We start from the raw sequence: 24,567 nt of genomic DNA on the forward strand, positions 1-24,567 counted from the left end.
CAGCGGGGAATTCGCTACTGACTGTCTTCGGGGTCTGGGCAATCTGCTTCCGACTCCTGCTCTCCGGTGTTCACTGTCCTTTGGAGTGTCCTTGCTGCAAAGAAGAGCAAGCCAGACGTCCAATAAGCGATGGGCATGAAGCCATATTTTGTATGCCCTTGGTGTGGAGTATTTAAATGGGATACAGATTAAATTGAGATACAGATTTAATAGGTGGTATCTTTATCTGTTACACAACAGTCTGTGAATGTTTGCAGCACTTTTCGCGTTGTGCACTCAAATTTCGCTATCCACGCAGCGCATGTATACTTCTGAAATCGCGAAATTCTGAAATCCTGGGAAACCCGGGAAATCCCGAAGCCCGAAGGGTATTACAGTCGGTACAACCAGCTCATGTGTGAATATTTTCCGTGTGCCCCGCAATCCACTGGCTGTATCCGTGTGGCAGGTTAAATAATGCCGGGGTTAGTTGCGCTCTTCCTTCTCATTATCCCCGGCTACAAATTGCAAATGGCAGCAAAATCATGCATCAAAGTAATTAAAGCCACTGTCCAGGGACTTTTCGCTTCGCTGGAGATGAGTCCCCCCATTCCCGTTTGTTGTTTGCTCCCCTATTTTCCTGTTAGGGACAGCGACAAACCGACAAACCGACAAACCGACAATCCAACCAACCGACAGCCCGACATCTAAACATCCCGGCCATAATAAGCATGAAATTATGCAAAAGTTGAAATGAAATTTCGCCACAGCTCAGATGCCACTGGAGTTTCCATTCCGCTCGCTTTTCACCGGGCTAATGGCGATGGAGTCGAAGCGGCAACCTCAACTTTGGCCAGGAGCAATAGGGAGCTCTTCGAATGCAGCCAAACGAAAGCGACCCAACGTCCACGCATCCACATTGATACCTTTGCTGCACATTTCAAGGCAGCCACTGAATGGCCAGCGGATGTGATCAGTGCGCAACTTTTATGAGATCAGCCGAACGCAGCTGTGATTTGATTCGATTTGACTTGGACCGCCGGCATAGTCAGCTGACATCCTGTATCCAGCACCCAGCACCCAGCATCCAGCATTCAACAGCCTCATCCGCCGAGGACTCAGCTGCAACTTGGGCAGCTGAAAGTCGCCAGCCGCAAATCACAGGTCCCAAGACCACAGTTCCGAGTCGCAAGTCGCAAGTCGCAAGTTCATTAAGCTTGTAAATTGGCAATCAACACCAAAGTTGCGGCTTTGTGTGGGAGCTAATTAGCCTGTCTATGCCACTGACAGGACCTCGCTCTCTCACTCGTTGTCGAGCGCTCCTTGCCCTGGCAATTATCCTTCCGGGAAATGCTTCGCGCCTTTATAGTCCGCACGCTGCGAGGAGTGAAAAACTTGAAAAACACCGAGCTAATCCAACTATATAAGCGAGCGCATTACTAAACCAATGCATGCAGGCTAACAAAGTCCGAGAGACCAAAAAAAGCGCTTTCCTGCATTTAAATTAAGCCTAGCACTCGGCTGTAGGCACCCAATGTTTTTGGGGATTTTCAATTAAGCACAGGCCGACTGCATGTCCCGTGGTTTCGAGTGAAAGGAAAACCTCAGTGGGGCTCATTTTGGGCGCCCTGCAGTTAGTGTATTGGCCCTTTATTGCATGTCCTTTTTTGCCATTATTGGCCCCCCCTACGCCCTTTTGTGAGGGCCCTCCTGCCGTCCAATTGTGCAGTTAATGAGGCCAGCAGGACCACCTGCCAAAGTGGTTAACATACTGGGCGAACAATCAGCAATGTCACCAGTTGAGTAATCCTTTCCCACTGACCGTGTTCCTTTGAGGAGCAAAGGCGAGGCGCATTCCGGATTTCATCCAATTACACGGGACAGGGGGGCACATAATGGTTGAGCGTGATTCTGTGTGAAATTGATAACCGCACGGTTGCTTCTGCATCTTTATCAATCTAACTCAACGTTCATTAATGGCCAAATGAAACTAATTGAGATTTATCCGCCATATTTGATAAGTTGCATGTACACAAGTGTGGTGAAAGTTTTCCATCGATTTAAGGAAAATCAAATGTCACTTCAATTGATTCTCAGGCACCGACTCCATTTCCCTCGGCCAGTGATGTGTGTATTTGGTTAGTTGATTTGAGTTGCCACACTCGACCACTCCACCCAATTTTGTGGGTGATTGATTGACTCGGGTCCGCCAGCCAGGCAGTGTCACAGTAAAGGAGGGAACAGGGAAACATGGAAACGGGGGACGCAGTCAGCACAGATCTGGAGCAGAGGACGATTGACAGATGGACGCACTGTCCACCACTTCGTTGTCCCTGTTCGGGCGCCACGCTCAATTTCAGCTTAGCTTTGTTTAATGGACTTGCACAAAAAAGTTTACAAAGCACTTTAGCCTGGAAATGGTGGAGCTGGGCTAAAAGGATATCAATCAGCATCGTGGGCAACTTTGCATATTAATGGGCATTAGCACAACTCGCTGGGGCACTTAATTATCCAGGGATATGTTTATCCTTTACTCTTTTTTATCGCCGCCACTTTACCTGCGTTTAGCTTATACCCTGTATGCGTTGGTTTTCGGGCCGGTTAGAAGGCATCGAGTAGTTACCAAGAACCGCCTTTGCAAACTCCCACTGATTTGCCATTTTCTGGAGAGACATTTATAGATAGCCCCCTTCTCACACACACATCGGCTTTGGCTGGGGTGGACATTTGAAAGGGCAAAGGTTAGGGCTAAAACCGCATATGGCCACCGGCAACACCGCTTTCACATTCAGCATCCAGCATCCAGCTTCCATATCACCATAAGTTCCAGATTCAGTGCCACATTGCCATTCGCATTCGCATCGAGATTCAAATGGTCGGAGAAAAATGTTTTTTCTCTGTGCGTGCAACTTTCACCATTTTTTCCTGTCGAACTGCCCTCCGACTGAGGGTATATCAGGCAGGTCATAAAGTTAAGCGTTGCTGTTTACCAAGGATGTTTTGAATTGATGCCAAGCGGAAGTGGCAAACAGGCGTGCAACTACTGGCTTAATACATTTGGGAAAAGGGTATTCCATAGTCCATCAGCCTGGCGCTAAGCTGCTGAAGTAGTCAAAGAACACCTTGCACTGGCTTATGCGGAGTGCGGATGCGACTCGGTATAGGAACATCATGATTGCGGCATTCTTGGCTGACTTTGACATGCTGTCTTGTATCTCGCAGCAGTTGCACCTGGCAACGGAAGTGAGTTGCGGTTGCATGGGTGCAACTGAGATGCGGATACGGAAAGGTCAGTTGGGACTGTGGTTTGGTGCAATTAGGTGGTCAGGGAACTTGTAATGAATAGCGTCCAAAAAGTCAGGCCTCGCATTCGCAGCCTTTGACTTTGGCTTACACTTAGCTTTCAACCGCTTTTCGACTGGGTCTTTCTTCTTTTAGGGTGTGCTTTAGAACCTGCTGTACCCGTACAATGTGTCCATTTCCTATGTGCAATTGAAAATGTTCTCGAAACGAAACTCCCTAGCTTCCGCTTTCTTCCGTTCCTTCTGTCCTTGCCTCTTCCGTTGCCTCTCGCCTGGAGATCTGCTTGACAAGCTTGTTTATGGCATGCAACAACGCAAATGCGGCCAGGATGTGCAAGGGGCCATGGCCAAGGACTCAACCTCAGAATCGGCATCAGCATCAGCATCAGCAGCATGAGAAGATGCGTTTGTGCAACGGTTCCTTGGAACTTCCGCTTTTGGTTTCGATTTTGTCGCCCCTTTGGGGCTTTGATAACATTGTTATCGCCAGTCCCTTTGTATGCACTATTTGTTGTGGTATTATTATTATTTTTTTCCTCTTGTTATTCGGCAATTTACAACTAAAAAGTTGCAAGAGGATGTGTGTGTGTCTGCCTGTTGCGTAATACATTAACGCGGCAAGCGGAAGCGGAAATGTCACACATTTGCTGCCGCTGGCAACATTGTGGCAGCAGCCGAGCTGCGGGCCAGGAAGCGAAGCGAAAATAGCAATCAAAACTTAACTGAATTGCAGCACATGACGGCAGAGGAGGCATACTACCCCCATACTACCCCCATACCCATCCCCATCGCCATCGCCAGCCCCATTTCCATGCCCATTGCCGACCTCAGCCTCGTCCTTGTCGTCCTTCCAATGCACACGCCTTCACCTACAAAGTTGGTTGAGCGAATTAAAACATAAATGCATTTGCTGCAGAGGCCAGCTTGGAGCCAAGATGAATCCAAGTGGGCGGGCGCTTACTCCTAATCGAATCGAACCGTAGTGGATTAAGTGAAAATGCCAGAAAATTTGCATTGCCTGGGAAAATGTGCAAAAAACAGTGGGGCGAAAAACAAGAAGTAAATGGCGAGCAGGCAAGAAAAAAGAGAGCTGTAAAACTGTAAGCTCTAACGCCCACTGCCCATTACCGCCCACTCTGTCTGTGTGTGTGCTTGTGAGCGTGTGTATGCGTGTGTGTGTGTGTGTGGTTGTAAGCGTGTGTGTGTGTCGTCCTTCTCTTTTATGGAACCATACAAATTCGTTGGCCATTGAACGAAAGCAAGTCCTGTCAGCCAGCTTTTCCTACACCCCCAGCTCCACCTCGTCCAACTCCTGCTCCTGCTCCTGTTCCTATCCGAGTTGGTCCTCCTTGGGTGCTGGGCTCTGTCTGCTCTTACTTTGCTTCCAATTGAATCAAATTGAATTCAATTGAATTCGCATGCTGCTCATTGAATTGCACAGATTATGGCTAAAATACAATTTTAATTTCACAGTAAAAAGTATTACGAAATGTTTGCTCGCTTTTTTTTTACTTTCGCGCAGTCTCTCTCTCTCTCTCTTTTTCTCTTGCTGAATGAGAATGGAATCACTTGTATGTAAATACCCTGTAGCTGTGTATTTTAACCGAGTAAGGCTGCGGCGAAATATCATTTCATGGATATTAACCACGTAATTACACAGAAATCCAAATTGAAAACCCAATATACTGTGTACCTGTGTGCATAATCAACACAGAATATTCGCTAGTTTATTTGTGTGTTTACACTAACCCATACTTATGATGTTTTTTTGTTGAATATATTTACTTATTATCCCTCCCCTCCCCTGTTTGTCTTTCAAAATACCAATAGGACTCAGGAGCACTGAAAGAAGTGTTGAAAAGTAAGCAATGAAATGAACCAACCGCACATTCACTTTAAAACACACAAACAGTGTTGCTAAGGGAATATTGCGGAAACGGTTCTATTTCAACTTTAAATTTGTTCCACATAGAAGTTCCTATGGGCACTGTCAATTTCGCAAGCCGAACCTGTGCCATCTATTGTGCTGTTAATTAAATGTTGTCAGGTAATTAAAATGCAGCTGGCGCAAACTGCTGGAGTGGCGGAGGAGTGTAAGCTGCTTACTGGCCTCTAACAAAGCCAACAACAGTTTGGCACTACCGGAACCGGTTGATAAAATGGCAATAGGATTGGGATTGCGAGTGGCATTGTGATTGGGGAACTGAGAGTACAGGACCTGGCTTTGCGAGTAGCCAGCTGCAAGGCCAGGACAGGGATCCTCGCTCGAGTTCCAACCAGGCGCATTGTTTCCCAACCAAAAGAAAACTGCTGTGGGAACAAAGGCTCTAGATAATATTTTCATCGAGCTAATCCCAAAGAGCTTAGGCAGTGTGCTTTTGTTTTACATCGCACACAATGCACCTGGCTGGATGCCGGCTGGCTCAGAAAGGCGGATTTCACAACAAGTTTTTGATTGAATGGAATTTCGCATTTAATTGAATTTGGTTTCGATGGCACTACGCACGCATGTCACAGCCAGTTTGGCCACATGCGATATGGAACACACATAGCTGGTAAGGTGTATAGCTAACCACAGCCACAACCACAACCACATTAATATACCCAAAACCCCGCCACACGTCTCTCCCAAATGTCTATTTTTTTTTTGTTTATATTTTTTGAGAGCAACCCCGCGAATTTCCCCTCGATGCGAAATATCAGCGAAATGTGGAAAACTAATTAGCTTAGCTAACATGGTGCCAGTGCCAGAAAAGAGCAAGCGAGACGCACTGCGCGGAGGGAAAGAGACAAAGAGACGTAGGAGTGGCGGTGGCGAAATCGTTGCATAAAACTGGGCGCAAGTGAAAGTGCAGTGGAAAGTTCTGACAAGTAACAGAACGCGCTGAAGTATGCGAAAGATATTGAGAACCGTACTTACTCCGCAGCCAAGTAAGTTCTGGCAACAAAGTAGTTATACGCAATTTCCAAACTTTTAAAATCACAATTTATATTTGGAAATTCCAAGAAAAAAGACGGCGAAAAAAGACTGTCATCCATCTGACATCATGGATGCTGTTCATAGAGCTCTTGCTCAGGAACTTTGCATATCTATTAGCCATTGTAGCAAATGTCAAAAGGCCGTCATTTATGCAGCTTTAGTTTAAAGTATCGCCGGATATCAGATATTTGCGAGCCCGAGGCGCAATGTACCACAGTATCAATAATTCGTGCTGCAAACGCGAGAATCCATATGTAATTGCAGCCACTTGCTAATTGCTTTTTGTATTGTTTTTTAGGATTTTTTCCAGCTAGCAGAGACAGCAATGTACAAATAAAATGACACGAAAGGCAAATACCCTGGAGGCGAAACAAGAGGCCGTGGACACACACACACACAAACGGGCGGATTAAATATTCATAGAATCATCGGGAAATAATAAGCAGGGAGACATGCATGATTTATCATTCATAATGCTCGGTCACTCGCCACAGCCATTAATTAATTGTTTATTTAACGGAGTTGGTGGTGCCGCAATTAATGCATCTACAACCGAATGCGAATCCGGATGCGGATGCGAATGCGGATGCGGATGAGAACCGCCTGGCTTCCGGCTCGTCAGGGCGGCGGATGTGGCTGCTCCGCATCGGATTTGATTTGTTTATCTAATTAAACATTTACTGGAAAAAGCCCCTTAATGCCGGAGCGTATCAACGCGCAGCTGCTTTGATCAAAGCCGAAAGTTCCAGTGAAAACTTGGGACTCGAAAAGGCGGGCAATCAATACAATTATTTTTGTGCAAATACCCACATAAAATCGCATAATTAGGTATCTGCTAGTCGTTTTTGAGCCTTTAGAGTCGATCTTGTTAGCTTTAAATTTGATTTTAGGACCCTCCATTAGGACCCCCAAACCTAGAAGCAAAAGTTCCCAGGTTATTGTGCTGCAAAAAGTGATATAATTGAATCTGGTTCAAAGGCCATGTACTCGTTGACATACTCGTATGTATGTTCATATCTGTATATGGTGGCCACGGCCTGCACTTCATCAAATTGAAACATTTAATATGGCAAATATGTGTTTACCTTTGTATAATATTGACCCCTGTGTCGCATAAACTTTTCCCGTGTAAGCAAAACAAATAAATAATAATAGAAAATGTCCTCTGTCCCCCAGCGAAGACATCCCTCTAAACCATTTTGCCCCTGACCAACTGGGGCGGCCACCAGCAGAAGGACAAGCGGATGAAAAGCGGTGGCAAGGAGAAAGCGCTTTCCTGCACACTCTCAATTGTTTGTGGTGCGTAAACATAAATAAATTGTTGAATATTGCTCGACTTGGTCCTTGGAGAGGCTCCCTACCGCCGCCCACTTCCCACTTCCATTTCACCATGGGCATGGCCTTCACCAGCCAAGCTCACCCATCCCCATCTCCATCCATCCTGCCCCTGCCCTCGCTGGAATCCTTCTTGATGTGCTTTTAATGATTTATGGCAGAATGCAAACAACCAAACGGAGTGGGGCAGAAACGCAGAAAAAAATTCTAAAAAATCCAGCTACAAAGTGAAAGCAAAGTCTATACATTCTGTGGTTTTTCCAGCATACTACGCACCCCATTCCCATTTCCGTTTTCCATCCAAGCCACACCAAGCCCAACCAAACCAAGCCGAGCCCCCTGAGACCGCAAGTTTACTCAATTTGATTTGCTGCCCTTGCCGGCCGACGCTCACGATTATTGTTATTAATTTTGCGAAAGAATTTCGGCTCTGCGGCATTAATAAGAAATGATAGGAGCCAAAATCGATAGTTGGATGCCGGGCCAAAAAGGCACAAAGTTTGCCCCAAAGGGACAGCCAAAAGATCGCTTTAATTTCACAAAATGTGAGCACTTCATTTTCTGTGCAGAGTGATTGGCTTGGATCTACGGAAAAGGAAACAATACCCAAATTATAAATAAAGTACGAGTTGAGTATTGTAACTAACTGATTAGGCTGGATGCGGAAATGAAAATATACGCTTAATATTAATATGCAGAACAAAGCAACTTTAGCAAATTCAATTTTCTAAACAGGTTTTGCTGTTCTATGTTTCAGATCCACAAAAATCGCATTGTCTTTATGGAGTGTTTATTCACTCTGCTTTTCGGTATGTTTTTGGTTCAGGAAATATTTATTTTCCTTTGCGGCATCCAAAAGTGTTGCGACAAAAGTTATACCAGCGAGAAATACTTTGCGCATGTTTGTTCGCCTGCATTTCGTAATTAAAACAAAAATGTGAAACTATTGTCGGACATTATAAAAGTGCCCCTACTTTCCACTTTCCATTTGCCACTTGCCACTTGCCACTCTCCACTTTCCACTGGACTCTCTGAACTGAACTGAACTGAACTGAACTGAAGTGAACTGGCACTGGCCCCAAGTGGACATAAATTCCACTTGAACTCATGCCTCGTCTCGCTTGCTTTCATTAGCTTGGAGCCTTGGGGCTGCCCAGAGGCATTCCCCATCCCGGCATCCTCCTCCGAACCCCAGCCCCCAGCCCCCACATCGCACCCCTCTTGTGGAAGACATCCCCCAGAGGAGGCGTGCCCCTGGTGGGCCCCACTTGAAAAAAGGGGGTGCAGAAATGAAACATTATGATGACAGTCGCGCGTGTGTGTGTGTGTGTGTGTGTGTATACACATGTGTGTGCAAAAATTGAAATTGAGAATGGCAAAATAATGAATTGTAAATTGCTTCGAACGCACACATGTAAGTATATTAATTTATTTATTATGCTGCGCAATAAAATCAAATAAAATGGGTCTCGGCGCAAAATTGAAAACCTAAAATCGATTTCCGCTTGACAAATAACTAAAGTGGCAGTTTATATATGCACACACGAGTGGCAACTGGGTAAAATCGTGCACTATATGCAGATATAAAAAAAAGGAAAAGAGAGAAGCAAGCATATTCCACACGATTAATTTTTGCGATCCATTAAAAAGATTTACTCAAATTGACAGTAGCATCGCTGGAAGCATCGGAGGCTGCCGAAAAGCCAGGAGCAGCAGCAAGTGAATGTCCTTGTGCGCACATAGTATGGCCCACGGCCTTCTGGGTGGAAAAGCCACCACCCATCCTCGAAAAAAAGACGGCGAGTGTCTCAATTTGCATGCCATAAGCTTTGGGCGGCCGTTAAGGGGGCGGCAGCTGGAGTGGGAGGCGTGGCACGCTGGGGAATAGTGAGGGGCGAACATTAAATGCATGTAATCATAAATTCACACTCATTAAGAGATTTGGCAAGCATTCAGCCAACAATGGGGAGCAACAGCGACAACGACGGACGGAGTAATCGCAAATTGAATTTATCCGGATGGGAATCACAGCGATTTGCATACCCTGTTTACCCTGCACGTCGCAGAGTGATGGGTACTTGCGGCTGATACGATAGATACTCAAGCTATCACCATTTTGTGTATTAACTAAAAATATTCTTCATATTCCACTTACTTTACTTGCGCTTGTAACACATTTCAAGGGCAGCACTGCAAATGTAGCAGCATTCCAGGGTATCACATACGGTCGACTTAACATTGCGACGGCATTTTGATCATTTGTCTGTCCCTCTCTTTTTCGGGCGTGTGTGAGTTCGTTTTAAATTTGCCTGTGTATGTGTGTGTGCGTGTGTGTTGCAGTACAGCACACACTCACATAACGAAATGGGGAAAGACCACAAAAGCTCTCTCTCTCTCTCCCTCTCACACGCACACACACACCCACACACACACACACACACACACCCACACAGGCAGACTGATACGTGCTTTACCCTTTCATCGCACTCCCCTCCCAATTTCAACCAGCACACTGTACTCGCGCCGCATTTGTATAAAATGTAAATTAAGTTAATGGTAATAAAGTGTCTATTATGTAAGCAAAACTCACTCAGACACGCACACACATGCTTGCTTTCCCCGGCTCAGTCTCTCTCGCTCTCGCTGTCGCTCTCATTCTCGCCATCTCTGTCTCATTTCCCACTATATCTGCCTCCATCTCCTTCTAACTGCACTGGTATAAGCGAAATGGAAATATTTTAAGTGTTTTTAAATTGGGGCCACTCCAAAATGAAAGCGCGGACAAGTGGACGAGTGGGACTAAGGAATAGTTAAATAGCTAAATAGTTATTGATACTTAATTATGCACTCATCGATAAGTGATAACGATTTGCGTGTAAATGCGGCGTTTGTAGAGCACACAATTATCGTTTCATTTAACCAATTGAATAACTGAGCCTTTGATTGGCGTGGCAAATCGAGCATCTGTTTGCCAACTTGTGGCCAGTGGAAAATTGATGGAAAGTGCTGAAAATGCGTTCGAATATGAGGGCTCTCTGGGCCGCAATCTGTAATTAATCAATCTTTAGACTCAGCTCAAAGATCAGCTGGCAACGATTCTTAGGAGGCCCTGCTGATGGCTTAAACAAGGAATTATGGCCACATTAAGCATGTAAAGCCGGGTAATCCCAGGAAATTAAAATAGCACTAAAAGTTAAATGGCATCTGCAAGAGCGAAGAATGAAATACACTTTAAGAGCTAAAAAGTGACGAGCCTTCTTTGGCAATAACATTGTGCTGAATGTGTTCTGCAAATGTAGTATTCTATTATTCATTTTTCCTGGGGCAACAGCACCTACGGGTTGAACTTGAAGATGTATTAAAGGTGCTTGGGGAGTGTGTGAGAAGCGTGTGTATACCAACCAAGAAAATAGTTGGCATTACCAAAGTTCTAATCGGCATTTGGGCACTGGGCCTTGACAGGCGGACGGCCAAAAGCGCCAGCAGGATTTCGGCCCAACTGACAGCCTGGCAAATTGACAAACTGACTAATGGTCGGGGTGGTTGATGATAATTGGGGGCAGGGAGGCATAACTTTTAAGCACCCCACAAAAACACGGCCATTACATGTGGCCACCATTGCTGGCAAGGATGGCCCGAAGCCATCAATAAAAGCACAGCACAACTGCCAGATGCCCAACTGGCCCGCTTTAGGCCACATTAAAAAGCGTTGGTCGACATAAACTCGCCAAAAATCGCACAATTAACCGTGCCAGCAGAGCCGCGCTTGGCCATCAAACGGCCATTAAGAGAAGTTTCTGTGGGATTGAATGCCCGTCCGGATAGAAGCGGGTAGCAGGTGTATATACAGCTAATATTAAGGGTGGAGGAGCCGAAGGAAGCGGCGTCCTGGAGATGTAGATATGTATAGGGGTGATGACTGGTTCCCCACAGATAAGCCGCCTCGGGTCTAAGCCCTCGAAATAAATTGGAAATTTTAGTAGGGGCTAGGACTAGGATGAAATCCTTATAATTTCGCCTGTTAAGCGCTCAACTCCTCCTCTCCCCACTGAAAGCGACCTTGATCTTGATGCCATTTTGATGTTTGGCATTGGCGTGGCGGCAACAGGGGGAAATGGCGCAAAATGCTGCTGCAGCCGACCCCTTGACCTAGATGCGTGCGGGTTGAAACAAGGACATCAAGGACCGCTGCAATGTCGATGCGAAGCGAAGGAGCGAAAACGATGGGAGTGCCATGTTTTTCAGCTTTTTTCGCTTGCCGTTTTTTCCCAGTTTTACCGTGGATAATTACGTAAATCTTTGTAAGCTTATTAACACGTATACGACCCGTGGCCCTGGCATAAACACGCCACCCTCGCAGGATTGCCACCCTTGCAACGGCTGAATGGCAGGATTGCAGGCAGAAAGCCAATGAGCAAAGACAATCAGCTGCAAAGGAATCCCCCATGGAGTGAAGTTCAACATTTTGCTGCCACTTGGTTCTGAAGTGACTTGGAAAGGCGCCAGGACAAACAGACTAGGACACCAGGACACCGGAACACCAGGATAGCATGATAGCAGGATGCCGGGATGCTGGGATGCTGGGACGCCGGGACACAAACATAATTGGAATCGCCTCCCACTCACGTGCACAAATATTGATGGATAGTTGCACACCAGCACCACCACTGGAGGGCAAAACCCTCGTGCAAGTCATCAACGTGCAGCGCCGATAAGTAGGCAATGGATTGGGCCAAGTGGAAGGCAAGGAAGCGTCGAGGTGATGCACCAACTTGTTTTGCTCTCACGCAGCCACTCGTCGCACATCACGCATACGCCCCGGATGCCAGGTGAACCGAAAATAGCGCAAACAAATCGATACTTCTAGCGTTGAAATCTTGAGCTCAGACGTACGACTTCTCCGTGAGGATTAACCAACCAAATGTGTACATAAAATGGTGCTCTAGGAAGCGGGAGGGATGTGACTTAAAATTAAGGATATTACCAGAGAAAAGTGCTATAATGTATGCCCTTTGGTCGTTTAAATAAATAAAACACTTTAAGCGGATGCTGTTTTGAAAGAGTTTGCTTTAACAACGCGCCACTTTGTGTGTGCAGCACAGCTTCTTCTTTAAGTGTATCCCGTCCTAACAAAGTTGCTATCAAATGACTTATGTCTGTATGTTTATATATACGAGTGCATATAAAAGGAAAAATAGTTTGAGAATAGGATTTATACATGATCTAGTTTCGAAAAGCGCTGCTAGTTCATGTTCGTAGAAAACTCCGACAATATACCTGAATGATTTTTACTACCAATCTATTCTATATGATGGCCTTTCAATTTTTTGTGGTCTAGTAGTTGCCATAAAATTTGAAATAATGCGCACGTTAAATAGAAATTTATACAGCCATTTGGCCGAGATTAGGTGCCTGATTCGTTAAGCGCACAAAACTCCATCTCAGATCGGCTGGCTGACTGGCAAACTTTCCATTTCGCTACCGTTCAACTTTCTCGCAATTTTCCATGCCGTTGCCCAGAGCTCTCGGCCGCGTCCTTCGGCCTCCTTCACTCCTCTCCAGCTTATTGATATTGCAATTTAGCCAACATAAATTTGACAGACCAAACAAGCGGTAAAAGGGGGCGTGGCAGAGGCAAAGGCAGAGGCAGAGGCAAAGGCAGAGGCAAAGGCAAAGGCATGCGGCTTGTTCAAGTGCCACTTGTGTGCGTGTGGATGGTTGTGTATGTGTGTGTGTGCGTGGAGCGGCGGTTAACAAAAGGGCGACGGCCAACGGGTCGGCTACGTAATGCGCTGCTGGCCACCGCAGAAGCCAAAAACTGGGCTCGTCTTTGTGCAGCTCCTGCGGCTGTTTATCTTGCGTGTGTTTTGTTGATTTTACCGATTTCTCTCGCTCTCCCACCGCCCCCTCTATTAACATTTTTTCTTATTTCAAGTTGACGGGCTTGGAAAAGTGTATTTCATTTTATTTCGGTTTTCGCTCTGCGCTCTCCGCTCTTTGGCGGCAAGGAATTTACGCTGAACAAAAAATGAGAATAAACGTTAATTTTCGCTTGTCGCTCTAAGCCAATTAGTGCGGTTACCGCCCCCAAACCTCCATCCTGGGAAATATCCCCAACGAACCATCAAATAAGGCCAAAAGCAGTCGAAAAAAATAAAAGGGAACACAGCAACAACAAACTAATTGAGTAAACAAAGTTCGTCTAAAGTTGGCAGCATTTTTTTTACGTTACTTGCTTGCTGATTTTCAGATACAGTGAGTCCGCAGCCTCTTCCTTTCCAACGAGCGGGCTATTTTTAAACTTGTTTTATTGATCCCTTAAAATAATTGCAAGGGCAGACAACAGCAGCCCAAAGAAATCTGCTCAAAGTATTTTAGTTTCGCTTCGTGCCGGAGGATGAGCTCGTTCCATCATCGTCGCTGCTCGCAGCATTATCATCATCGTGATTTCGGTTCTGGGCCATAATGAAGCAACCGCAGCATCGCAGTCTGTTAGCCCGAAAAGTGTTGGCTGCCACCTCGGCCTCGGCCTCGGCCTCAGTCTCAGTATCAACCTCAAGCATCCCTGCCACCACCACCGCATCATCATCGTCATCGTCATCAACATCATCATTGCGATTATCATCATCGGGAATCAACGAGACGCGGGCGCCTCTTGAGTTGATTTAGTTTTTGGGCGGGTCTTTCGAGGGGCGGTAAACTTTTCAAAAATATTTGCCTTTACCATTTGCTTTGGGTCTCCAACCCCTCCAGCCCCTCCCGCCCCTCCTGCTCCCAGGACTTGCCAACTTTGCTTATAAATTTCGATGATTGCACGAGAGCGAGGCAAAATGAAGAAGAACTGCCAAACACATGCCCCCGAAAAACCCAATTCCCCTTTAGAAAGGGGTAAGAGAATTTGAATTTGAATTTGAATTTGAAATGGTGACTTGAACTTGAATGGAAGTCTGGGCCAGTGGGACTGACAGTCCGATTGAGTATAGAGGTATTCGGTTCTTTGTGCACGCCCCCGAATTCCATTTATAAGGCCAATTCACCAAATGCGGCCAGGGAAGCGAATTGAATAATGTGTAATTTTCCAAGGGGACTTTAAGTGATTGCCTTAAGACAGCCGTAAGCAACTTTAAGCTTGTGTGCATGAACGTTGTTGGTACTTTGATCAATTAATCATCTGTTTTCAGTATATATACTATATAGCCTACTTTAATATTTATATTTCATATTTTATCAATTTAATAATGGAATAGTGCCAGTCAAGGGATCAACTCATAAGAATCGGTTGATTTACCATTATGTGCCACTTCACAATAGTTAGCCCTTGAAAATTTCGGATAAACAGGCCACTACATTTATATTCAACCTGCTTAGCTAAATTATACAGACAACCTAATGGTGAGATAAAGTGGAATATAGTGAGCAAGCCAAATGGATTCTTGTGCATGCCAAACTTCTCTATTACATTTCTGGGCAATTTCTCAAAAGATTTGTTTTAAAACTCACTTGCCATAAAGCGAATCCTGGCTGATACCATCAAATTTAGGATGCCTCGGCGTGTCCTTGCTCGTCCTTTTCGCCATGCCATTGTCCCGCACTATACCGTGTATCTTGTATCTTTTTCTGCGCGTTGTATGCAAACTTTTCAGATAACAGAAGAAGTGTAAGAGGTTCATTTCAAGGGGTTAGAGCGGCGGCGGGCCCGGCGAAATGAGGGGTGAGTGTACCCCGGGAAACGTGGAATGTTACTTAAGTAGAAACGCCACTGAAGTCGCATCGTGATAATGGAGAAGCCTGCCTCTTTTCCACCTCCACCTCCACCTCCACCCCCGATTCGATATGCCGACCCGCCTTTCTCCGGAAAACCCCTCTGGAAAACTCACCCCTTGGGCCGCAATTTCCGTCTTCACTTGTGTTACACTTGCGTCCTTTTCTCTTACAATTTTTTAAGCTTGCAGCTGACTACTGTTGCTGCTGCTTCTTCCTTCCATCCCCGCCACCCCCCAATACCACCCCCTACTCCCCTACTTCCTGCCCTCTTTGTATTGCTTACACACTCAGTTACAGTTAAGTTGAGTTTGGCTGAGTTTGTGTATCTGTTACGCGAGTTTCTATTTCTCATTGCTTGTGTATCTGTTTATGCGGCTGTATGGGTAACAAGGTGTACTGGCGAGTGTGCCTGTGTGTGTGTGCGACACAGCGACATTGCCAAAGTTATTTCATAAATTGTTGCCACAGCAGCAAACACGAGCACACGCCGAAAGAGACAGTGTTTTTTGCGAGGGCCTACTCATGTTCCAGTTTCCCCTCTATTTTTTCTTCTTTCCTTGCTGCATGATAAAATGTGACTGGAGGGTAAAACACACAAAAAGGTGTGTGTGAATTTGGGTGTGTGTGTGGTTGTGTGTGTGTGGCCAAGGGACAGCGGCGTCAGTTGCCTTGTTAAAAAGGCAGAACGAGACATTTTGGCATGCCCATTGTTGATTGAGGCTAAAGAGAAAGTCGGGGGGGGTTAGAGAGAAAGTACCAACTGTAAGCAACACGCAAAAGGCGCAACAGGCCGCAGTCGTTCAAGGAACTTGGCAAGCAAAAAAGGGAAAGAGAAAAAAAATCGAATTGAAAGAAAGGAACAAAATCTCCGCACAAAAGAGGCGGCCCAGGAAAAGGGGGCGCACAGGGCGGATGAGTGATGCGGATGGCATTGCGATGTGCAGCTGTGTGCGTGAGTGCGCCTGTGTGAGTGTGAGTGTCTCTCTCATCGTCGCCATCGCAGCTTGTTGCTTTGCCAACTTTTTTGCGTCTGCCCCCACCTCCGCCCATTTTTGTTTACGAAACTTTTTTTCGACTTTGCCTCACTTTCGCATGACAGTCGGAGCGGAGCGTTAGTTGATACACTGCTCGCAATGATACGAAAAAACACGAGAAATGCAAATAAAATGGAAAAAATGTGGAGGAAACGAGAAAAAGACCCGGAAAGACAAAGGAATTTTTGATGGATTGCCCAAATGGAGAATGACAGGGACTGGCACATGTGGAATGTAATTGCCAGCGTATCGGATTAACGTTGTGTGTGTGAGTGTGTTGCAAGGTCACTGGCAACGAGTGTGTCCTTGCCTAACCTCAAGCGGCAAACTATCAGATGCTGCAGTTTCTCATGTACCAGCTGAACGCGCCCGCTTTTCCGTTTTTCCGTTTTTCCGCTTTCCACTTTCCGCATTTCCGCTTTCGGTCCTCGCTCAACTGTCCAATAACTGTCAGATTCTGGCTCAAATTAAACGGAAGGCGGTCGAGTTACGTGGCAAAGAGTGTTCGGGCAATTATCATATTTCAGTGCGGTATAAATGCCTCACTAATTTCACATGCAGTTTGTAAAATGCCTTAAATATTCAAATATGCAACTGCAGTCCTTGTGCACTTCGTGGTGTCATTTTGCAACACTCCAACTTTCAACAGGCACAGTGTGTAAATTGTGATTTCTGTACGAATCATTTCCATGATATACTCGTATTTATATTTATTCCGAACTAGTTGCGGGCTGGTTTCAATTCAAAATATGTTTGCTGCATACTTGTGGACAATCTTGTTCGGAGATTTGTGCTGCTTCTTTAGCAGGTACCAGCCATTCGAACATCATAGAGCCATGGAGCCTGCATTCTTACATTAAAGACACGACGCTTAATCGCATTAGGCCGCCTCAACTGGCCGTAAACTGTTTTAAACGTGTGCATTGGACCATTAGTGCTGTGCAGGGCTACGCGCATGTGTGCGTAATTAGAACGCGACAAATATCAGCGCTTCAGCTTTCCCCCCACCCTAATTTAATGTATACATATATTTTTTTCTGCGAGTGCACGGCGACGGCGTCTTGTTGTCTGCTAGCAAAAGGAAAAGGAACCAGAGGGAAAGCCGAGCCGAGTGCGCAACAAGTCGGAATGGAATGGAAATGAGGGTCGGAGATGGCAATGTATGGGTGGGTCTGGTAAATGGTGGAAACGGGGGAAATGGGGGAAATGTGGGAAATGGGGGAAATGGGGGACATGTGGGACATGGGAGGCGGCTCGATGGCTGCCAACTGTGTGCTAATGTCCATGCGTGTGTAACCTTCGCTTAACGTGATTTCTTTTAATGCGGCAGCACATCGTCTAGTGGCATCGTGGGTTATCGCAGAAAATATTGTACTTTAAATGATTCATTTAATAAAAACGTCTCGCTAGGCTGTGCGATTTTCCAAGCGTATGCGTATTAACAAAAAGGTTAACGAACATATAAATAATACGCAGTGTTGCCATCCACTTTGCTTGCCATATATATGAGCAACACTGGTTAAATACCAAGTGCATAACTCGGAGAATGTGAGTGTTAGCTTGAAGAGCTCTCACGCTTTTAAATAATATAATGTAATACGGATTCAGTGAACCACAAGCACATAACAATTTGACCCGAAGTCAATGTACGTTTCGCACGATAGAAACGAAAATCCATTTTGTACAACATTTTCCGTCTGTTGGAGGCGCTTTCCCGGCACTCCTCTATCCATCCGCCCCCAACTCCCTGTCTGCCGCATTATACGCATTTCAACATTTATGTGCAATTTTTATGCGCCACCTGCCAAGCCCTTTTACGCCCACCAGCCATAGTCCTCCCCTTGCCCCTCGCCTGCACACAAATAATTGCAACATATTAATAATGTCTGCGAGCGCGCCCCCTCTGCCGCCCACCCCTTTTATGGCTTTCAATTTGATGCGAGCGCAGTTAATAGCCCAAACACAAAGCCAAAGGAAGTTGGCAGTGGATTGGGAATGGGATTGGGATTGGGACTGGGATTGGGACTGGCAGCGGGGTTGGCGCAGGAAATTGCATGGAATTTAACAAATGTCGCTTGACTCCGCGGGTAGACAAAGATATCCCCCTCCAAGGGCCGCCGCTGGCAACATTAATATGAGCTTATTGGCTTTTGGTGGATGTTGCAAGAAAAAAAACGAAAAAAAAAAAAAGCGAAAGAAAACACACGAAAAAGCGGGAGACAACTCTTGGCTACAAATTTTGATGAGCTCAGCTATCTGTACACGCATGAGGTGGATGCTGCAGAGGGTTGCAGGGTTGCAGGGCTGAGCAGTGGCGCCCCCAGGGGGGCGGTGGCCGGAACTGGAAACACGTAGCTGGGCCATCGTCGCCCGTCACGTTATACGTTACGTAATGAGATTTTGCGGCAGCTTTGTGCATTGCGGCAAACGCACCATGTTTCACTTTCGGGCTCCTGCTTTCGATGTTCCTGCTCATTTCAATGTCGATGATGTCCTGGCACCTACCTTCTCATTACATTCCCTTCCCTTCCCTTCCTTCCATTCAGCAGTACGTCAAAAGTGTTCAAAGGTCCTGTCAACATTCCCGATTATGGACCGACTTACGTGGGCATCTCCTTGCAATGCGTTCCCATGGCTATCGATGGGAATAAAGGCAACGCCAAATGGTACGAAACGTGCTCAAGCAGTTGCTAATGGGCGCTCCTTTTAGTCTCTGCCCCCGAAGTTATAGAAATGTGTGGAAAAATGCACAGGAATTCTTTAAACGGGCATCTTAGCTGACTTCAATCCGCTTAAATTGCGAATAAGAAGGAGCTGGCTGTTCAGATTTAGAACGTATTGTATAGAGGCATGCCTTTAGACACCCTAATTAGCCATCCCCCACATCCCTAAACAAATTAATTCAACTGTCCCTCTGATTGTTGCCCTGTGCATTATGAATCTTTTTTACCACATGGCCAAAAAGAAAAAAGAAAAGCCAGCAGCGAAGCGCACCAAATGCCATAACAATATCATTTGTCGCATCTGGATGTTTGTGTTAAAGCAACTCATTTGCAAATGCTATGAGCGTTATTTTTCATCATCACGCGTACATCCGCATGACATGACAATTACCGAACCAAATCCAACCCACAGAGCCCGACGCAATGGGAAAGCACCATTTCCATTTGGCCGCCATCCTAAATGTACCTAACGCTAATGCGCTCGGCCCCCAAAGTTAAAGCCTAATTACGTTATAGCCAAAAGACGTCAACTAACACAGCTAAGGCGCTCAGTGGCAGACGGACAACCGAGGCGGCGACAGAATCCCCTGGCCAGCTTCAGCCAGACACCTTGTCCAACTACACAGACCACCGACAGACACTCACCCAGTCCCAGTCATGGAGAAGGAAGTGGAGGTGGAGGTGGAGGTGGTGGTGGTGGTGGTGGTGGTGGTGTCGCCAGGACTGGGGATTGTGGTTGCCAAGCTGTGGCAGTCCATAAATATCTATCTGTCGGCAAATCTTGGTGCGACTACAACTCGGCCAGCAGAACGCATCTGTTTATGCCGTGCCATGCCTTGGCTTGCTACCCTGGAAAGGGTATGACAGCTGCAGCGCAACGCTTGCCAGCTAATTGAGTCAAAGAGATTGAATAGATTTGAATCCGCTTAAGGGGATCCTGCAGAAAGCTTAAGAAAGCATACTCCTGGACAGCTGTTTCATTGATTTACCACATCTTTAGGGGCTAATCTCACCTGCTTTTGGAATAGCTTAGCGCACTTAGTTGTAAGCATCTAAAGTGGCTACAAAAAGTATGCTACAATATATTCTGCAAATGTCAAATTATCATACGATCAGACCCCTTTTGAGAGGTTTTCAAGCCTCCGGAGACGTTTGTGTCATCCTCCACTTATTTCATTTGCCTAATAGATGCCCAAGTTTATAGTAGTTAGCCGAAATATATATTTTATGGGATTTTTGCGCCCTCAAGGGTATTGGAGGCATTGGTTCCCGGCCTTTGGAATCGTTAGCCTTCGTTTTCACTTCGGTTGCTGTTTGGCCAGTTGTTGTTTGGCATTGTTTGGCCCTGTTTGGCATTGTTTGCATTAGTTGCTTTTGGTGCTGATGTTGTTGGTGGTGCCATCCGTCGGTGGTGCGATGTTGCTGTGCTTACTGCTGTCGCCTTGGCATTGTTCTTGGATTGGCATTGTCATTGTCATCTGGGCAGCGTCCTTGTTGGTCCAGCACGTTAATTGTTTCACGTTCGGATTGGCCTCAGCTTGGATTGGATTGAATGGGATGCCATGGGATGCCATTAGAATGCAGTGGCGAGGAGACGACTAGGAACTCTATTAGTTTGAATTAAACAGCTGAGCGTCTTGGCCAACTAATTATAGTGAATGCCAAAGACGGCGTGCCAAAGGGATGCTCAGTTCGCTTTTAATCATTGTAATTAATGTGCGCTTGTTAATAACAATTAAGTGCTTCCTTTTTTTCACCGCTCCTCACCGTCTTTTTCCAGACGATTCTTTGGCTATATACGTATATGTACGAGTATATCCCCTTTTTTATGCCAATGTCTTAGGACTTGAGCCCCGGCTTGACTTTGCCATTGTCTAGGACATTGCCTGGCAACACAATTAAGCATTTAATCAATACAATTAAAGCCTTGGGCTCAAGCGAACATCATTAAATGAAAGGAGCCGCGCGGAGCGGAGCGGAGCAACAAAGGCAAACGGTCAAATAAAAATAAACATAAAACAAAGCAACAATTCGAGCGGCCCAAAGAAAGCTGAAAAGCAATAGCCCCAAAGACTGCCGGAAAAATAAAAAAAAACGAAAGTCGCAAAACTCCGCCAGAACACGATGAAGATGCGACCCCACGACACCCTAGTTGACCTGCTAAGCCTAAACTGAATTGACCACAAGAACCAAAACTTTGCGAAACTTTGGCAATCCGCACGTCTTTAAGTGGTGTATTCGATTTCAAACTATCTTGGTGGCTCACAAAACTCAGGGGGTAAGCCATAGAAAACCAACAATAGGTTTCCACAAAAATATGCTGTAATAGATGGCATATTTCACGATATAAAGCATGCTTTTAGACACCTATTCAAAGGAAGGTTGAGTAACTTCGAATCATTTAATCACACCTTAAGGAACCATTTTGGGGGCGCCTAACAATTCCACTGGACTGTTTTTCAGGTATTTTACGTGTGTATTTTTAGCAGGCGCCTCCAAAAAAAGCAGCTTGTAATCTTCCCTGTGCATTTGCGTGCGTTCATTGGATGTACGAGTGCATCGGTGTTTTGGATTAAAGTGCCAAGCGACCCAGAAAACGCTACAGAGAAGGAGCAGCAGCGGCAGTACGAAAGCTGGATTAAAACTTTTTCTAGAAACCCAATTTAAGCCTCACACAAGCGGCCTGCGCGATAGATGGAGCTGAATGGGAGTATTTTGAGCTGGAGTCCCAGTTCCAGCTCCAGCAGCACTGCCATTATCCTTTGGCAACTAAATCCCCAGTACAGAATGCCTTTTAGTGAAAATTTGGTGCCTGATGAAAATCGGAAAGGGAAAGCGGCAGAAAAAACAGTGCAATTTTTTACGCAAATAAACGCACGTATTTCACAACTTTGCGCCACTTTTGTTTTCATTTTGGCATTTCGTCGTTTTTGTCTTTGTCTTTGTCCTTTTACCTTTTTCTTTTTTTTTTGGTTTTTTATACCTTTTTTAGGGGCTTTTTTCTTTTGGTTGTCGGGCAGTGGGAGTGGAATAAGAAAAATGCCGAAAATTCGCTGCTAATGGAAAATAGTAATTACAATAATTTGCCCGCTCGTTTGGCTTTTCTTTGGCCCGCGGTGGGCCGCCTTTTTCTTATTATTTTTTTTTTTTGTTTCCTGTCTCAGCTTTTCCTCTTTTGCATTATTCATTTGATAGCTGCAGGTGGCAACGGCCAACGGTGAAAATAATAACCAGCATTAAGCCGTCAAGTGGGTGGGCCCCATGCCACCCATCCAACCACCCAGAATCGCACCCAGAATCGCGCCCAGAATCGCGCCCAGAATCGCGCCCAGGATCGCGCTATCTGTTGCTCGTGTGGGCGTGTGGAAATTAATAATAAATCAAAATTAAATGTTTGCTTACTTGACACTTTGGCTTCCCTCTCCGGGTTTTCGTGGGACGTGTCCGCTCTTATTTTATTACTTTCCGCTGAGTTTTACGTTTTATTTATTTATTTTTGCTCCGCTTTGCTTTGCGTTCGATTGCTGGCACCGGAAAAAAAAGATAAAAAAAAAATTGGTTTCAGAGGCAATTAAATCCGGCGAATCGAATGGGAAAAGTCGCATGGATGGTGGCTGCGTTTTCCTATTTATTGTTTGTACTTTCATTTGAAACTTCAAGCTTGCACAACAAGCTTACACAACATTGCCAACTTGCTAAGATGTTGGTTGGCAGTTTTAGAAACTATTTTCATTGCCACATGTTTTTGTCTGCTATTCCAGCAGTACATTTTGCGGCTTACCAATTTGAAACTAACAATTTCAACCCAATCATCTGCATTGGCTGCAAGCCCACTTACTATACAGTGGGGGAGTATCAAAAGGCGGACTGACATTAAGATGCCCCAACTCGATTATCGCCCCATTGCCCAACAATGGCATCAATCAGGATCCGGTCGCTGGGGGCTTATATTCTTTTCAGTTAACAGCCCATGAATGCCGATGCATCCAGCCATCGGTCATAAAAAATGACAAATTCCCCCGCACGTTCGCCGCCCCAATCGCCAATCGAATTTATGATTTTCCAGCACTTTGTTTTCTCGTTTTTCGCTGCCTTTTTCGAATGGGGGGCGCAGACAGCCTAAAGAAAAAAATAAATAAATAAAATCGAAAAACCCGGTTAAGCGGGCTACTCTAACACGATTTTTAAGCGCTTTCGTCACCATTAAAAATATAAAATTGGCAACAACTTTTTACAACATTTTGTGCTCACTTTCATGGAGTTTTCAATGAACCGTACAAAAACAAAAAAAAAACAAATTTCCCAAAAGGTGGGGGGGGGGGCCCAATGGGGGTCGATGTGGGGTCAGTCTGTTCACTTTCGATTTACCATTAATGCTGGAAATTCACACAATTCGAATTGATCGCATCTGGAATTGGTTATGTGTGCGTTCGACTGTCGTGTTTATAGCGACGGATTAGCGCCAGGTGCTTTTGGCCAGTTGATGGTGATGGTCGTTGGTAGCTCCGCTCGAGCCGAGTTCAACTTGTTGTCGCGTTGCTGCCCAAAGCGCAGTGACTCGCAGAGTGGCTGGCAGAGGCTGAGGACTCGACTCGATTCGATCCGAGGTTGTGTGCGGCCAGCAGCGACGACGATGAGCACGAGAATGAACGCGAGTCCCGCGAGCCGAGCGACAGCAACAGACAGCAGCCGACGGGACCCGAGCAACCAGCAACCGAGCACCCGAGGACCCGAGTCCCTGCCGCCAAGCTTCGGCAGCACGCTGCAGGAGCGGCCGGCGGAGGGGAGGAGGGGTGGTGCAGCCTCATCATCGCTTCGGTTGTGTGCGTGTTAAGTGTGCGTGTGTATCTGCCAGCAGCGGCAGACGCAGCAGCAGCAGCAGCAACAGCGTCCGGCCAGGTGCACTGCAAGAAACCAGTGAAAGTTTCAAAAAAATATCGCATATATAAGCAATTTTGTAGTGTCTTTACATAAAAGTCTCCTTCTTTATTTAAAAACGAGTATTTATAGTGCATAGGCATACTGGAAAAAATATAATGTAGAATATAGAATGTTTATTTAATGTCCACATCCTCTGGATTCTTTTGTGATGAAGCCTTTTTATTCCTTTCATTTAAATAAGGGTCCTTTTTTGGAAGTCAATGCCAATTTATAGAAAAAATTCGAATTTGTTTAAAATGTATTATAATGAGATTAAATGCATTATTATAATTCTGGATGACTTAATCATCAATTTAAGTATAACAAAAAGAAATACACAAAAATACTGTTTAAATTTGATACCATCCAACTAACCGCGAAATATCATAATTTTTTAAATAAAAAAACTATGAGGAATTTGCCAGGAATGCAATATTAATACATTTACAAGAAGAAATACTATATAATTACTTATCGAAAAAAAGCTGAATATTGTTTTTCAATACAACCCCATTGTTTTCGACACGAAA

At 45.5% G+C, this 24,567-nt stretch overlaps 1 long non-coding RNA gene across 2 annotated transcripts; it reads right to left on the bottom strand.

Annotated features, from left to right (window-relative positions):
• Positions 1-28: 28 nt before the first annotated feature.
• On the bottom strand, positions 29-23,788 carry LOC113564517. Of its 2 annotated transcripts, none has more exons than XR_003408063.1 (3): positions 23,486-23,788; positions 22,520-22,641; positions 29-94 (listed from the first exon to the last, which is right to left on the bottom strand). It is a non-coding gene; the product is annotated as an uncharacterized LOC113564517 (long non-coding RNA). The 2 variants fall into 2 exon arrangements; XR_003408064.1 differs by lacking the exon at positions 29-94 and adding an exon at positions 10,256-10,309.
• Between the last annotated feature and the right edge of the window lie 779 nt (positions 23,789-24,567).

Source organism: Drosophila erecta, unplaced genomic scaffold (assembly GCF_003286155.1).
Source record: "Drosophila erecta strain 14021-0224.00,06,07 unplaced genomic scaffold, DereRS2 tig00000126-arrow-pilon, whole genome shotgun sequence".
Taxonomy (NCBI): Eukaryota; Metazoa; Arthropoda; class Insecta; order Diptera; family Drosophilidae; genus Drosophila; species Drosophila erecta.